Source organism: Triticum dicoccoides, chromosome 2B, assembly GCF_002162155.2.
Source record: "Triticum dicoccoides isolate Atlit2015 ecotype Zavitan chromosome 2B, WEW_v2.0, whole genome shotgun sequence".
Classification (NCBI taxonomy): Eukaryota; Viridiplantae; Streptophyta; class Magnoliopsida; order Poales; family Poaceae; genus Triticum; species Triticum dicoccoides.
Window position 1 is genome coordinate 376,571,752 of NC_041383.1, and position 16,538 is coordinate 376,588,289.

Sequence of the window (16,538 nt, forward strand, 5' to 3'; positions counted from 1 at the left end):
CGGTGTCAAAACCGGCGGATCTCGGGTAGGGGGTCCCGAACTGTGCGTCTAAGGTTAATGGTAACAGGAGGCGGGGGACAGGTTGTTTACCCAGGTTCGGGCCCTCTCTATGGAGGTAATACCCTACTTCCTGCTTGATTGATCTTGATGATATGAGTAATACAAGAGTTGATCTACCACGAGATCGTAGAGGCTAAACCCTAGAAGCTAGCCTATGATTATGATTGTTCTTGTCCTAAGGACTAAACCCTCCGGTTTATATAGACACCAGAGGGGTCTAGGATTACACAGAGTCGGTTACAGAGAAGGAAATCTACATATCTGAATTGCCAAGCTTGCCTTCCACGCAAAGGAGAGTCCCACCCGGACATGGGACGAAGTCTTCAATCTTGTATCTTCATAGTCCAACAGTCTGGCACAAGTACATAGTCTGGCTGTCCGAGTACCCCCTAACCCAGGACTCCCTCGGTAGCCCCTGAACCAGGCTTCAATGATGATGAGTCCGACGCATAGATTGTCTTCGGCATTGCAAGGCGGGTTCCTTCTCCAAATACTCCAAGGTAGATTTTGAACACATGGATCGTGTCCGGCTCTGCAAAATAAATTCCACATACCACCGTAGAGAGCACAATATTCCACAAATCTAATCTGCTGATAACGTTCCATAGCATGACATCACGCTGTGGCCCGGTCATTATTCAAACCATTTTTCTCAACCTGCTACTGCACATCTCGCGAGGCGGTTTCATTGGCACGTCTTGTCGGAGAGGAGATCATGTCCCCTTATCATGGGATTCTCATCAATACGAGTGTGGGTAACCCAACCGCGCCATCAACATGACGCTTGGGGAATGAGCGAGTCTACAGGGCAAGTGGGGAGGCGCATGGTTTCTATCGCCTTTATAAAGAAATAAGGATTCCCCCTTTTTCACCCACGCCTTCTTCTTCCTCTGCTCATCCATTCTCTCCTGCTTGAGCTCCAGCGCCCAAGTTCTCACCTTCTCCGTAAAGCCATTTCAAGCATGTCTGGAGCGGGAGGCAAGTGGATGGCCTCCTCCGTTATGGAGGAGGATATCACAAAGCTTCGGGAGGCCAGATACCTATCCGTGAACATCGTGCACCGGCTTCCGGCTGAAGGGCAAATCGTCCCTACCCCGAAACCCCAGGAGAGGGTAGTGTTCCTCTCTCACTTCGTTCGTGGACTGGGGTTCCCCCTGCACCCATTCATCCACGGACTTATGTTCTACTACGGGCTGGACTTCCATGATCTGGCCCCCAATTTCATTCTCAACATCTCGGCGTTTATCGTCATGTGCGAGGCCTTCCTCCGCATTACGCCCCACTTTGGCCTATCGTTGTAGACCTCCAACATGAAGCCAAAGGTGGTGGTTGGCCAGCAAGCGGAGTGCGGACGCGCCATGATGGGCAAGATGCCCAATGTCACTTGGCCCGAAGGCTCCTTTGTGGAGACCGTGAAGGGGTGGCAATCGGGGTGGTTCTACATCACCGAGCCGCGCGACACTAACTGGGCGGCGGCCCCGAATTTCGATCCGGCATCCCCATGCGGCTCACTTCCTATAAAGAGAAGGGCTTAGCCTAGGGCTCATCGGTGGAACTGACCGTACTTCAGACCTGTGTCAAAAATATGATAGGCAAGGAAATCAAGCTTGTCAACATGGTCCAGGTCATGCTCCTCCGCCGGATCCTTCCGTGTCACAAACGGGCTTTCAATATGTGGGAGTTCGACCCGGCCGAACACCAGACGCTGCGAGAGCTCTTCGACACGACGCACGAAGACGTCTGGAAGGTGCTGTTCAAGGCCACCGAGGTACCACCGCCCATAACTGAGGATCGTGGACTCAGTGCAAAGCGCCCCGCCAATCTGGTAAGCTCTCTTTTTTATATTTTGCAAGATTTTCCTTTCCCCAGCATATTCGTGGGAGGAATCTAAGCCTCCATGGCAATTTTAACAGGATGGGGTAGCGATAGCGGAGCGGATTGACTGTCCGACTCCGCTACCTGAAGATCCAGCATCGCCTCTTCTAACGAAGATGTTGTTTCTATTGGAAATATGCCCTAGAGGCAATAATAAAATGGTTACTATTATATTTCCTCACTCATGATAATTGTCTATTGTTCATGCTATAATTTTGTTATCCAGAAATCGTAATACATGTGTGAATACATAGACCACAACATGTCCCTAGTGAGCCTCTAGTTGACTAGCTCGTTTATCAATAGATGGTCACGGTTTCCTGACCATGGACATTGGATGTCATTGATAACGGGATCAAATCATTGGGAGAATGATGTGATGGACAAGACCCAATCCTAAGCATAGCACAAGTTCATGTAGTTCGTTTGCTAGAGCTTTTCTAATGTCAAGTATCATTTCCTTAGACCATGAGATCGTGTAACTCCTGGATACCGTAAGAGTGCTTTGGGTGTGCCAAACGTCACAACGTAACCGGGTGGCTATAAAGGTATGCTGCAGGTATCTCTGAAAGTGTCTGTTGGGTTGACTCAAATCGAGACTGGGATTTGTCACTCCGTATGACGGAGAGGTATCTCTGGGCCCACTCGGTAATGCATCATCATAATGAGCTCAAAGTGACTAAGTGGTTGGTCACGGTATCATGCATTATGGTACGAGTAAGGTGACTTGCCGGTAACGACATTGAACGAGGTATTGGGATACCGACGATTGAATCTCGGGCAAGTAACGTACCGATTGACAAAGGGAATTGTATACGGGATTACTTGAATCCTCGACATCGTGGTTCGTTCGATGAGATCATCGTGGAACATGTGGGAGCCAACATGGGTATCCAGATCCCGCTGTTGGTTATTGGCCAGAGAGCCATCTCGGTCATGTCTGCGTGTCTCCCGAACCCGTAGGGTCTACACACTTAAGGTTCGGTGACGCTAGGGTTGTAGAGATAATAGTATGCGGTAACCCGAAAGTTGTTCGGAGTCCCGGATGAGATCCCGGACGTCACGAGGAGTTCCGGAATGGTCCGGAGGTGAAGATTTTTATATAGGAAGTCCAGTTTCGGCCATCGGGAAAGTTTCGGGGGTCACCGGTATTGTACCGGGACCACCGAAAGGGTCCCGGGGGTCCACCGGGTGGGGCTACCTATCCCGGATGGCCACATGGGCTGATGTGGGAGGGTAACCAGCCCCTGGTGGGCTGGTGCGCCCCCCTTGGGCCCCCCCTGCGCCTAGGGTTGGAAACCCTAGGGGTGGGGGGCGCCCCACTTGGCTTGGGGGGCAAGTCCCCCTTGGCCGCCGCCCCCCTTGAGATTCAATCTCTAGGGGGCCGGGCCCCCTCCCTAGGGCCCCTATATAAAGAGGGGGGAGGGAGGTCTGAGCACCCCTGCTCCTGGCACCTCCCTCTCCCTCCGTAAAACCTCTCCCTCTCACTGAGCTTGGCGAAGCCCTGCTGAGATCGCCGCTACTTCCACCACCACGCCGTCGTGCTGCTGGATCTCCATCAACCCCTCCCTCCCCCTTGCTGGATCAGGAAGGAGGAGATGTATCCCCCAACTGTATGTGTGTTGAACGCGGAGGTGCCGTCCGTTCGGCGCTAGGATCATCGGTGATTTGGATCACGACGAGTACGACTCCATCATCCCCGTTCTCTTGAACGCTTCCGCTCGCGATCTACAAGGGTATGTAGATGCAATCCTCTCTCTCGTTGCTAGATGACTCCATAGATTGATCTTGGCGATGCGTAGAAATTTTTTATTTTCTGCTACATTCCCCAACAGTGGCATCATGAGCCAGGTCTATGCGTAGTTTCTATGCACGAGTAGAACACAAGTTTGTTGTGGGCGTTGGTTTTGTCAATTTTCTTGCCACTACTAGTTATCTTGTTTCGGCGGCATCGTGGGATGAAGCGGCCCGGACCGTCCTTACACGTACGCTTACGTGAGACAGGTTCCACCGACTGACATGCACTAGTTGCATAAGGTGGCTAGCGGGTGTCTGTCTCTCCCACTTTAGTCGGATCGGATTCGATGAAAAGGGTCCTTATGAAGGGTAAATAGAAATTGGCATATCACGTTGTGGTTTTGGCGTAGGTAAGAAACGTTCTTGCTAGAAACCTCTAGCATCCACGTAAAAACATGAAACAACAATTAGAGGACGTCTAACTTGTTTTTGCAACATATGCCTTGTGATGTGATATGGCCAAAAGGATGTGATGAATGAAATATATGTGATGTATGAGATTGATCATGTTCTTGTAATAGGAATCACGACTTGCATGTCGATGAGTATGAAAACCGGCAGGAGCCATAGGAGTTGTCTTTATTTTTTGTATGACCTGCATGTCATTGAATAATGCCATGTAAATTAGTTTACTTTATTGCTAAACACGTTAGCCATAGAAGTATAAGTAATCATTGGCGCGACAACTTCATGAAGACACGATGATGGAGATCATGATGATGGAGATCATGGTGTCATGCCGGTGACGATGATGATCACGGCGCCCCGAAGATGGAGATCAAAAGGAGCAAAATGATATTGGCCATATCATGTCACTATTTGATTTCATGTGATGTTTATCATGTTTTGCTTCTTATTTGCTTAGTACGACGGTAGTAAATAAGATGATCCCTCATAATAATTTCAAGAAAAGTGTTCCCCCTAACTGTGCGCCGTTGCGAAAGTTTGTTTTCTCGAAGCACCACGTGATGATCGGGTGTGATAGATTCTAACATTCACATACAACGGGTGTAAACCAGATTTACACATGCAAAACACTTAGGTTGACTTGACGAGCCTAACATGTACAAACATGGCCTCGGAACACAAGAGACCGAAAGGTCGAACATGAGTCGTATAGAAGATACGATCAACATGAAGATGTTCACCGATGATGACTAGTCCGTCTCACGTGATGATCGGACACGGCGTAGTTGACTCAGATCATGGATCACTTAGATGACTAGAGGGATGTCTATCTGAGTGGGAGTTCATTATATAATTTGATTAGATGAACTTAATTATCATGAACTTAGTCTAAAATCTTTGCAATATGTCTTGTAGATCAAATGGCCCACGCTAATGTTTCCCTCAACTTCAACGCATTCCTAGAGAAAACCAAGCTGAAAGACGATGGCAGCAACTATACGGACTGGGTCCGGAACTTGAGGATCATCCTCATAGCTGCCAAGAAACCATATGTCCTAGATGCACCGCTAGGTGAAGCACTCATTTTCCCAGCAACTCAACACGTTATGAACGCCTGGCAGCCGCGTAGTGATGATTACTCCTTGGTTCAGTGCGGCATGCTTTACAACTTAGAATCGGGGCTCCAAAAGCGTTTTGAGCAGCACGGAGCATATGCGATGTTCCAAGAGCTGAAAATGGTTTTCCAAGCTCACGCCCGGGTCGAGAGATATGAAGTCTCTGACAAGTTCTACAATTGTAAGATGGAGGAGAATGGTTCTATCAGCGAGCACATACTCAAAATGTCTGGGTTGCACAACCGCTTATCTCAGCTGGGAGTTAATCTCCCGGATGACGCGGTGGTCGACAGAATCCTCCAGTCGCTCCCACCTAGTTACAAGAGCTTTGTGATGAACTTCAATATGCAAGGGATGGTGAAAACCATTCCTGAGGTATATTCAATGCTGAAATCAGCAGAGGTGGAGATCAAAAAGGAACATCAAGTGTTGATGGTCAATAAAACCACTAGTTTCAAGAAAGGCAAGGGTAAGAAGAACTTCAAGAAGGACGGCAAGGGAGTTGCCGCGCCCGGTAAGCCAGTTGCCGGGAAGAAGCCAAAGCATGGACCCAAACCTGAGACTGAGTGCTTTTATTGCAAGGGAAGCGGACACTGGAAGCGGAACTGCCCCAAGTACTTAGCGGACAAGAAGGTCGGCAACACCAAAGGTATATGTGATATACATGTAATTGATGTGTACCTTACCAGTACTCGTAGTAGCTCCTGGGTATTTAATACCGGTGCGGTTGCTCATATTTGTAACTCAAAACAGGAGCTGCGGAATAAGCGGAGACTGGCGAAGGACGAGGTGACGATGCACGTCGGGAATGGTTCCAAGGTCGATGTGTTCGCCGTCGGCACGCTACCTCTACATTTACCTACAGGATTAGTTTTAAACCTCAATAATTGTTATTTAGTGCCAGCTTTGAGCATGAACATTGTATCTGGATCTTGTTTAATACGAGATGGCTACTCATTTAAATCCGAGAATAATGGTTGTTCTATTTATATGAGAGAAATGATTTATGGTCATGCTCCGCTGGTCAATGGTTTATTCTTAATGAATCTCGAACGTGATGTTACACATACTCATAGTGTGAATACCAAAAGATGTAAGGTTGATAACGATAGTCCCACATACTTGTGGCACTGCCGCCTTGGTCACATTGGTGTCAAACGCATGAAGAAGCTCCATGCTGATGGACTTTTGGAGTCTCTTGATTACGAATCATTTGACACATGCGAACCATGCCTCATGGGCAAAATGACCAAGACTCCATTCTCCGGAACAATGGAGCGAGCAACCAACTTATTGGAAATCATACAAACTGATGTGTGCGGTCCAATGAGCGTTGAGGCTCGTGGAGGCTATCATTATGTTCTCACTCTCACTGACGACTTGAGTAGATATGGGTATGTCTACTTGATGAAACACAAGTCTGAGACCTTTGAAAAGTTCAAGGAATTTCAGAATGAGGTAGAGAATCAACGTGACCGAAAGATAAAATTCTTATGATCAGATCATGGGGGAGAATATTTAAGTCACGAATTTGGTACACACTTAAGGAAATGTGGAATCGTTTCACAACTCATGCCGCCTGGAACACCTCAGCATAACGATGTGTCTGAACATCGTAATCGCACTCTATTGGATATGGTGCGATCTATGATGTCACTCACCGATTTACCGCTATCTTTTTGGGGATACGCTCTAGAGACAACTACATTCACTTTAAATAGGGCACCGTCTAAATCCGTTGAGACGACACCGTATGAATTATGGTTTGGGAAGAAACCTAAGCTGTCGTTTCTAAAAGTTTGGGGATGCGATGCTTATGTCAAGAAACTTCAACCTGAAAAGCTTGAACCCAAGTCGGAAAAATGCGTCTTCATAGGATACCCTAAGGAAACCATTGGGTATACCTTCTACCTCAGATCCGAAGGCAAGATCTTTGTTGCTAAGAACGGGTCCTTTCTGGAGAAAGAGTTTCTCTCGAGAGAAGTAAGTGGGAGGAAAGTAGAAATCGTTGAAGTACTACCTCTTGAACCGGAAAGTAGCGCAGCTCAGGAAGATGTTCCTATGGTGCCTGCACCGACTAGAGAGGAAGTTAATGATGATGATCAAGGTACTTCGGATCAAGTTGCTACTGAACTTCGAAGGTCCACAAGGACATGTTCCACACGAGAATGGTATGGCAACCCTGTCCTGGAAATCATGTTGTCAGACAACGGTGAACCTTCGAACTATGAAGAAGCGATGGCGGGCCCAGATTCCAACAAATGGCTTGAATCCATGCAATCCGAGATAGGATCCATGTATGAAAACAAAGTATGGACTTTGACAGACTTGCCCGATGATCGGCGAGCGATACAGAATAAATGGATCTTTAAGAAGAAGACAGACGCGGATGGTAATGTTACCATCTCTAAGGCTCGACTTGTCGCTAAGGGTTGTCGACAAGTTCAAGGGGTTGACTACGATGAGACCTTCTCACCCGTAGCGAAGCTGAAGTCTGTCCGAATCATGTTTGCAATTGTCGCATTCTACGATTATGAGATATGGCAAATGGACGTCAAAACGGCATTCCTTAACGGCTTTCTTAAGGAAGAATAGTATATGATGCAGCCAGAGGGTTTTGTCGATCCTAAGAATGCTAACAAGGTATGCAAGCTCCAGTGCTCCATCTATGGGTTGGTGCAAGCATCTCGGAGTTGGAACATTCACTTTAGTGAAATGATCAAAGCGTTTGGGTTTATGCAGACTTATGGAGAAGCCTGCGTTTACAAGAAAGTGAGTGGGAGCTCTGTAGCATTTCTCATATTATATGTGGATGACATACTTTTGATGGGAAATGATATAGAACTTTTGGACAACATTAAGGACTACTTGGATAAGTGTTTTTCAATGAAGGACCTTGGAGAAGCTGCTTACATATTAGGCATCAAGATCTATAGAGATAGATCGAGACGCCTCATAGGTCTTTCACAAAGCACATACCTTGATAAGATATTGAAGAAGTTCAATATGGATCAGTCCAAGAAGGGGTTCTTGCCTGTGTTGCAAGGTGTGAAATTGAGCTCGGCTCAATGTCCGACCACGACAGAAGATAGGGAAAAGATGAGTGTCGTCCCCTATGCCTTGGCCATAGGGTCTATCATGTATGCCATGCTGTGTACCAGACCTGATGTAAACCTTGCTGTAAGTTTGGTAGGAAGGTACCAAAGTAATCCCGACATGGGACACTGGACAACGGTCAAGAATATCCTAAAGTGCCTGAAAAGGACTAAGGATATGTTTCTCGTATATGGAGGTGACGAAGAGCTCGTCGTAAAGGGTTACGTTGACGCTAGCTTTGACACAGATCTGGATGACTCTAAGTCACAAACCGGATACATGAATATTTTGAATGGTGGGGCAGTAAGCTGGTGCAGTTGCAAGCAAAGCATCATGGCGGGATCTACATGTGAAGCGGAGTACATGGCAGCCTCGGAGGCAGCACATGAAGCAATCTGGATGAAGGAGTTCATTACTGACCTAGGAGTTATTCCCAATGCATCGGGGCCGATGACTCTCTTCTGTGACAACACTAGAGCTATTGCCCTTGCCAAGGAGCCCAGGTTTCACAAGAAGTCCAGACACATCAAGCATCGCTTCAACTCCATTCGTGAAAATGTTCAAGATGGAGACATAGATATTTGTAAAGTGCACACAGATCTGAATGTCGCAGATCCGTTGACTAAACCTCTTCCATGAGCAAAACATGATCAACACCAGAACTCTATGGGTGTTCGGTTCATCACAATGTAACTAGATTACTGACTCTAGTGCAAGTGGGAGACTGTTGGAAATATGCCCTAGAGGCAATAATAAAATGGTTATTATTATATTTCCTCGTTCATGATAATTGTCTATTGTTCATGCTATAATTGTGTTATCCAGAAATCGTAATACATGTGTGAATACATAGACCACAACATGTCCCTAGTGAGCCTCTAGTTGACAAGCTCGTTTATCAATAGATGGTCACGGTTTCCTGACCATGGACATTGGATGTCATTGATAACGGGATCACATCATTGGGAGAATGATGTTATGGACAAGACCCAATCCTAAGCATAGCACAAGATCGTGTAGTTCGTTTGCTAGAGCTTTTCTAATGTCAAGTATCGTTTCCTTAGACCATGAGATCGTGTAACTCACGGATACCGTAAGAGTGCTTTGGGTGTGCCAAACGTCACAACGTAACTGGGTGGCTATAAAGGTATACTACAGGTATCTCCAAAAGTGTCTGTTGGGTTGACTCGAATCAAGACTGGGATTTGTCACTCCGTATGGCGGAGAGGTATCTCTGGACCCACTAGGTAATGCATAGTCATAATGAGCTCAAAGTGACTAAGTGGTTGGTCACAGGATCATGCATTACGGTACGAGTAAAGTGACTTGCCGGTAACGAGATTGAACGAGGTATTGGGATACCGACGATCGAATCTCGGGCAAGTAACGTACCGATTGACAAAGGGAATTGTATACGGGATTACTTGAATCCTCGACATCGTGGTTCATTCGATGAGATCATCATGGAACATGTGGGATCCAACATGGGTATCCAGATCCCGCTGTTGGTTATTGGCCGGAGAGTCGTCTCGGTCATGTCTGCGTGTCTCCCGAACCCGTAGGGTCTACACACTTAAGGTTCGGTGATGCTAGGGTTGTAGAGATCTTAGTATGCGGTAACCCTAAAGTTGTTCGGAGTCTCGGATGAGATCTCGGACGTCACTAGGAGTTCCGGAATGGTCCGGAGGTGAAGATTTATATATAGGAAGTCCAATTTCGGCCACCGGGAAAGTTTTGGGGGTCACCGGTATTGTACCGGGACCACTGGAAGGGTCCCGGGGGTCCACCGGGTGGGGCTACCTATCCCGGAGGGCCACATGGGCTGAAGTGGGAGGGTAACCATCCCCTGGTGGGCTGGTGCACCCCCCTTGGGCCTCCCCCTGCGCCTAGGGTTGGAAACTCTAGGGGTGGGGGCGCCCCACTTGGCTTGGGGGGCAAGTCCCCCCTTGGCTGCCCCCCCCCCCTTGAGATTCAATCTCTAGGGGGCCGGCGCCCCCCCAGGGCCCCTATATAAAGAGGGGGGAGGGAGGGCTGCGCACCACTGCTCCTGGTGCCTCCCTCTCCCTCCGTAACACCTCTCCCTCTCGCTGAGCTTGGCGAAGCCCTGCCGAGATAGACGCTACTTCCACCACCACACCGTCGTGCTGCTGGATCTTCATCAACCTCTCCCTCCCCCTTGCTGGATCAGGAAGGAGGAGACGTATTCCCCAACCGTACTTGTGTTGAACGCAGAGGTGCCATCCGTTCGGTGCTAGGATCATCGGTGATTTGGATCACGACGAGTACGACTCCATCATCCCCGTTCTCTTGAACGCTTCCGCTCGCGATCTACAAGGGTATGTAGATGCACTCCTCTCTCTCGTTGCTAGATGACTCCATAGATTGATCTTGGTGATGTGTAGAAAATTTTTATTTTCTGCTACGTTCCCCAACAGTTTCCGGTGCCCTATGAGGTGCCGGAGAAGAAGGTCAAGAAGAAGGCCGCGGGGACCAGGAAAGGTCTCTGACGCAAGGTTGTATCGGACTCATCGTCCAAAGACACCAAGGAGCGCTCGTCCAACGAAAACAAGGACGAGGAAGAGGAATTCCCTCCCCCAACCAGGGGGGGGAGAAGAGAAAGGCCACCCCGCAGGGGGGAGGCCGAGGCATCCAAGAAGGGAAAGACCTTCCTTCCGGACAACTCCACCACAGCCACCTACAGCGGCGAGGAGTGGTTGCTCAGGGACAAGCCCCTGGCTAATTCGTAAGTATCCAGACACTATAATACTTCTGGTATGTTTTGATTTGTTGCTTCTTATCATGCCAAACATGCACATGCAGTCCGGCCAAATCCCACATCGACGTATCCTCTTCGGATGGGTCTTTGGGCCTGTCGGCGATGAACAGCGATTCACTCCCGACAGCCTCCTCCCCTAAGCCCGCGGATGACACCGAGGTGTTGTCTCAGAGGATGCCGAACCAGGGGGAGACAGTTCTGGATAGTCCCTAAGGCGAAATCCTAGACGCCGAGCACATGGGAGGGAAGACCCCCCATGGATTCCGATGATGGAGGCCGCATCAAGTCTGGCCCCCAGCCGAATGCGGCTCCGGAAACCCAAGTGGTTCCGGATTTAGGCAGGCAGCCTCTCTCTAAGGAGGGCGAGCCGCCTGTGCCGATGACCTTTGTCCATCCAGAGGCATCGGATAACTTTTTGGAAGCGCTTCGTGGCGCTTCCATTGATGAAGAACACCGTACTCTTATGAGTGTGGTGATTGAGAAGGTTCAGTCCGACAAAAGCGGATTGACCAAAGCCTGTGCCAGGCTCCTAAGAGGCTTTGAGGTAAGTAATAAAATTGTAGGAAAATATCACAGTATAGACAGTGGCCCTGATGCTCTATTTGGTGTTCGGAAAGAAAGGCCGAACAGAGGATCAAATAACATCCGTAGGAGTCTAATAGAAAATGTCTATGTGAATAAGCAGGTGTCACTGCTGGCCGCTGCCGCTCGTACTGCGGAGGTCTCCGGACTAAAGCGGGACCTGGAGCGGACCGAGGAAGATCTCTCGACCTCGTGAAGAGGCATCTCGATGAAAACAAAGGTACACAATACCCCTTCTGTATATTTATGAAGGAAAAATTGTTGCTTCTAATAGAAGCGTCATGAATTTTATTAGGGGCCATGACTGAAGTGGCGGCCCTTAAAAAGTCGCTGACCGGGCCGAAGATAAAGCGGCCAAGGAGCGCGCCGAGCGTGAGAAGCAAGAGGCCCGAGTCGACGAGGTCCAGCAAGAGCTCCAGGATTTTGTCAAAAAATACGAGTCCTTGGAGCACGACTCTCTTGCAAAGGCCCTCCAGAGCGCACGAGACGCCAAGGCCGAAGCCCAAAAGGCCCTCCAGGAGATTCAGGCAGCCAAGAAGATAGCAGCAGGTAAGGCATTCATTATGCGAAGCAAGCATGTGAAGGAGACTTTCCTTTTACTTACCTGAATTTGGAGCTCTCCAGGAGCATTCGCAGATCTGCCGTGCACCATATCTGATGCCGCAGAGTTCTACCGAGCTGAAGAAGGGAGCTCAACGGAGAAGTTGTTCTGGTCCCAGTATATTGGGACCGAACATCCGATGCCCTTGAGCGACCAGCTGAAGCAATTGGTCGAAGTGCACAAGGCTACCAAACTGGCCATGAAGGACCTCATAGTCCGGCTATGGCCTGCCGAGCCTTTGCCCAGTAGCTACTTCGGCCTCGTGAAGCAGCTTGTGAATGCCTGCCCGCGGCTCGAAGTCATAAAGAGGTCAGTTTGCATTGAAGGTGCGCGGATGGCCTTCGCCCGTGCAAAAGTGCACTAGGCGAAGATGGATGCCGAGAAGCTGATGACGGAGGGGCCACCAAGGGCAAGGAGCACCGCCACCCTGAAAAGTATTATAACAGTGTCCTGAAGGGCTCCCGCCTTGTGGCGGAGCAATGTGCTAAGGATGTAATATTTGAGTGAATGTACTCATTTGATCCTGTAATGTGAAAAAAAGTTCATTTTGCGCAATATAACGCTTTGTTGATTTAAAATTTTACCTTCTGTTCGGCCGTTTACAAAATCTGAGAGTTGGCCAGTCGTCGACTTCTGCCCCCGTGTAACTAGTACCGGGTGTTCGGGATAAATCTAAACACTCTTTATCCAAATTTTTGGTTCTTTAAGGAGGTGTTTAGTGCAACGAACAAGGCAATCGGACTATATAGCTTTATCACTCTCACTTAGCCATAGAAGTTCTATAATTTTAAATTTTGGCGTAGCCCCAGGTGTTCGGAAGGCCGAACTTGGGGCGCTATACACGCCTAAATCGGACAAGGCCGATTCCTCGCCCGAAGCGAAAAAAATCTTTAAGGATTTGAGACCTCTCGAACAGCGACCAGCTCTTGCCGCATCATGACAGTCAGTTTTCGGCTTTCTCTACTGAGGTGCTCGTCTGGAAGAACCGGGACACAATCGCAGTAGTTCTCCCTGTGCCACCTTAGCCGATGTAGCGGAACGTAAGGCGCAAAACATGGGAGCCGGGCAAACCCAACTATTGACCCAAGACATGATTTGGAACTGATGCATATAATGCTATAAGTTCGGGGTGCCGCACAGTCGAAAGTGTTCGGACTTTTCTTGTTGTGTTATGGGGTACACTGAAGCCCCTGGCGAGCTGAACGTACCAAAGTGTACGGGTGCGATTTGTAATAAATAAATGATCAAGGAAAAAGATAAAGAAATGTAATAATAAGCTGACATTGTACATTATTTTCCATTTTTATTTGAATGATATGTCAAGGCGTATGTATACAAGTAGTGCGATAAGCAGAATAGGACTATTTGACATGTCTTAACCAAGAGCAAGATGTGAGTGAGTATGTAAAACAGGTATAGCGATCGTTATCAGAGACCACCTGGGGATTCCCTTGTACGCCAAAGCTCCTTGCCTCCTTGGTGTTTCCGTCCCGTGATGGGTCCGATGATCAGGCTATCCGAAGAGCCTCCAGGGAATAGGGACCTGAAAGAATAGGAAAAAGGGGGAAGGTGTACGGGTCCTGGGGCGATTGAGCCGCATTGTGGACCGCATTGTAGCCGTGACTCCGCCTATGGCCATGGTATTTTAAGTGCGTAATTATGTACGCGCGACACAAATTTCACCGCTTGACTAGGACTAGGACGGAGGCCGAATTGCTAGGAAAGCTCTGGACGTGCCGGACGATCCTGTTGCAGAGTACTTCGGACTGGCTTGGCGGTGTCCGGGGGCTTTATTGCCGAATTGGAGATCTGCCTAAGAAGGTTGCTCTGTACTTCTGCTGCGAGGGCCGCAGTGTGCTCCTCTGTACGGAGGGAGCGCTCTGTGTTTCCATTGACTCTTATAACCCCGCGAGGTCCGGTCATCTTGAGCTTGAGATATGCGTAGTGTGGCACCGCATTGAATCGAGCAAATGCGGTTCGTCCTAGTAGTGTGTGATAACCACTACGGAAGGGGACAATGTCGAAGATTAACTCATCACTTCGGAAGTTGTCTAGGGATCCGAAGACCACTTCCAGTGTGATTGAGCCCGTGCAACGGGCCTCTACACCTGGTATGACACCTTTAAAGGTGGTTTTGGTGGGTTTGATCCTTGAGGGATCGATGCCCATTTTGCGCACTGAATCCTGAGAGAGCAGGTTCAGGCTGCTGCCACCATCCATATGGACTCTTGTGAGGTGGAATCCGTCAATGATGGGGTCGAGGACCAACGCAGCCGAACCGCCATGATGGATACTGGTCGGATGGTCCCTGCGATCGAAAGTGATCGGAGAAGAAGACCATGGGTTGAACTTTGGGGTGAATGGCTCCATCGTGTAGACGTCCATTAGTGCACGCTTCCGTTAACGCTTGGGAATATGGGTTGCATATATCATATTTACCATTTTTACTTGGGGAGGAAATTTCTTCTGTCCTCTTGTGTTCGGCAGCCAGGGCTCCTCGTCGTCATCGGTATGCGGCCCCTTTTCCTTGTTTTCGGCATTTAACTTACCGGCCTGTTTGAACACCCAACATTCTCAGTTGGTGTGGTTGGCTGGTTTATCGGGGGTGCCATGAATTTGACATGAACGGTCGAGTATGCGGTCCAGACTGGACGGGCCCGGATTGTTTCTTTTGAATGGCTTTTTCGGCTGACCGCACTTAGAGCCACTGAATCTGGCGTTGACGGCCGTGTCTTCGGTGTTATCACCATTATTGCAACGCTTGTGTCTGTTGCGTCGGGGCTTGCCGTTGCTGTCTTTGGCATCTGAGGTGCCAGGATTTCTCAATGTGCTGTTGCTACGAGCCAGCCGTCTATCCTCGCCCGCACAAAAGTGTGTCATGAGTGTCGTGAGGGCTGCCATGGATTTCGGCTTCTCTTGGCCGAGGTGTCGGGCAAGCCACTCGTCACGGATGTTATGCTTAAAGGCCGCTAGGGCTTCAGCATTCGGACAGTCGACAATTTGGTTCTTTTTAGTAAGGAAACGAGTCCAAAATTTTCTGGCGGACTCTCCGGGCTGTTGGGTTATGTGACTTAAATCATCAGCATCCGGTGGTCGCAAATAAGTTCCCTGGAAGTTATCCAGGAATGTGTCTTCCAGGTTCTTCCAACTTCCAATGGATTTTACTGGCAAACTATTCAGCCAATGCCGAGCCGGTTCCTTGAGTTTTAGTGGGAGGTACTTGATGGCATGTAGATCATCCCCGCGGGACATGTGAATGTGGAGAAGGAAATCTTCTCTCCACACCGTGGGGTCTGTGGTCCCATCGTAGGACTCAATATTCACGGGCTTAAACCCTTCTGGGAATCCATGCTCCATTACTTCGTCAGTGAAGCATAAGGGGTGTGCACCGCCTCTATGCCAGGCTACATCACGACGCAACTCAACCGAGTCTAGTCTTTTGTATTTGGCCTGGCCGGATTTATATTTAGTATATCTAGCGTGGTGGTCATCGTCACACGTTGGGGCGCGCCCCCGTGATCCGTAGATCGATCTTGACTGTCCTGCTTTGTTTTCCAATTCGTCTCGGAGGTCGTGTGTGTAGTCCCGGGCCTTCGTCCTTTTGTTTGTTTGGCGACGGGGTGCGGGCTGGTGTTCGGGCTGATACGCCGCTTTGTCTCGGCCACGGGGTGGTCGGTCAGCCGCATCCTGCGCTGGTAGTGTAGGCTCTAGTGCCTCCTCCTCAAATTGAGGTAACAACCTGCGCTTTGGGTAGCTTTTGGTTGGGCGCTCGAGTCCGTAGTCCTCGGCTGCCAGGACCTCTGTCCATCTGTCAGTTAGAAGATCTTGATCAGCTTGAAGCCGCTGCTCCTTTTTCTTCAGGCTTTTTGCAGTGGCTATAAGCCGGCGCTTGAAGCGCTCCTGCTCGACTGGGTCCTCAGGCATGATAAATTCTTCATCGCTGAGGCTCACCTCGTCGTCGGAGAGGGGCATGTAATTGTCATCCTCCGAGTCTCCATCTTTTGCCTGTTCATCAGGGCTAGCTTTCCCATCCTCCCGTTCATCTTGCTCTAAGCTTGGCTGGGTGGGATTGTTTTCATCTTCGGCATCATCCGGAGTACTATTGTCTCTTGTGCCGGTATCACTATTTCTGCTATGACGGGGCTTAGAGCGGCGCCGCTGACACCGGCGCTTAGATTGCTTCTCAAGGGGATTATCCTCTGTTGCCTCATCGCCATTGCTTTCTTTG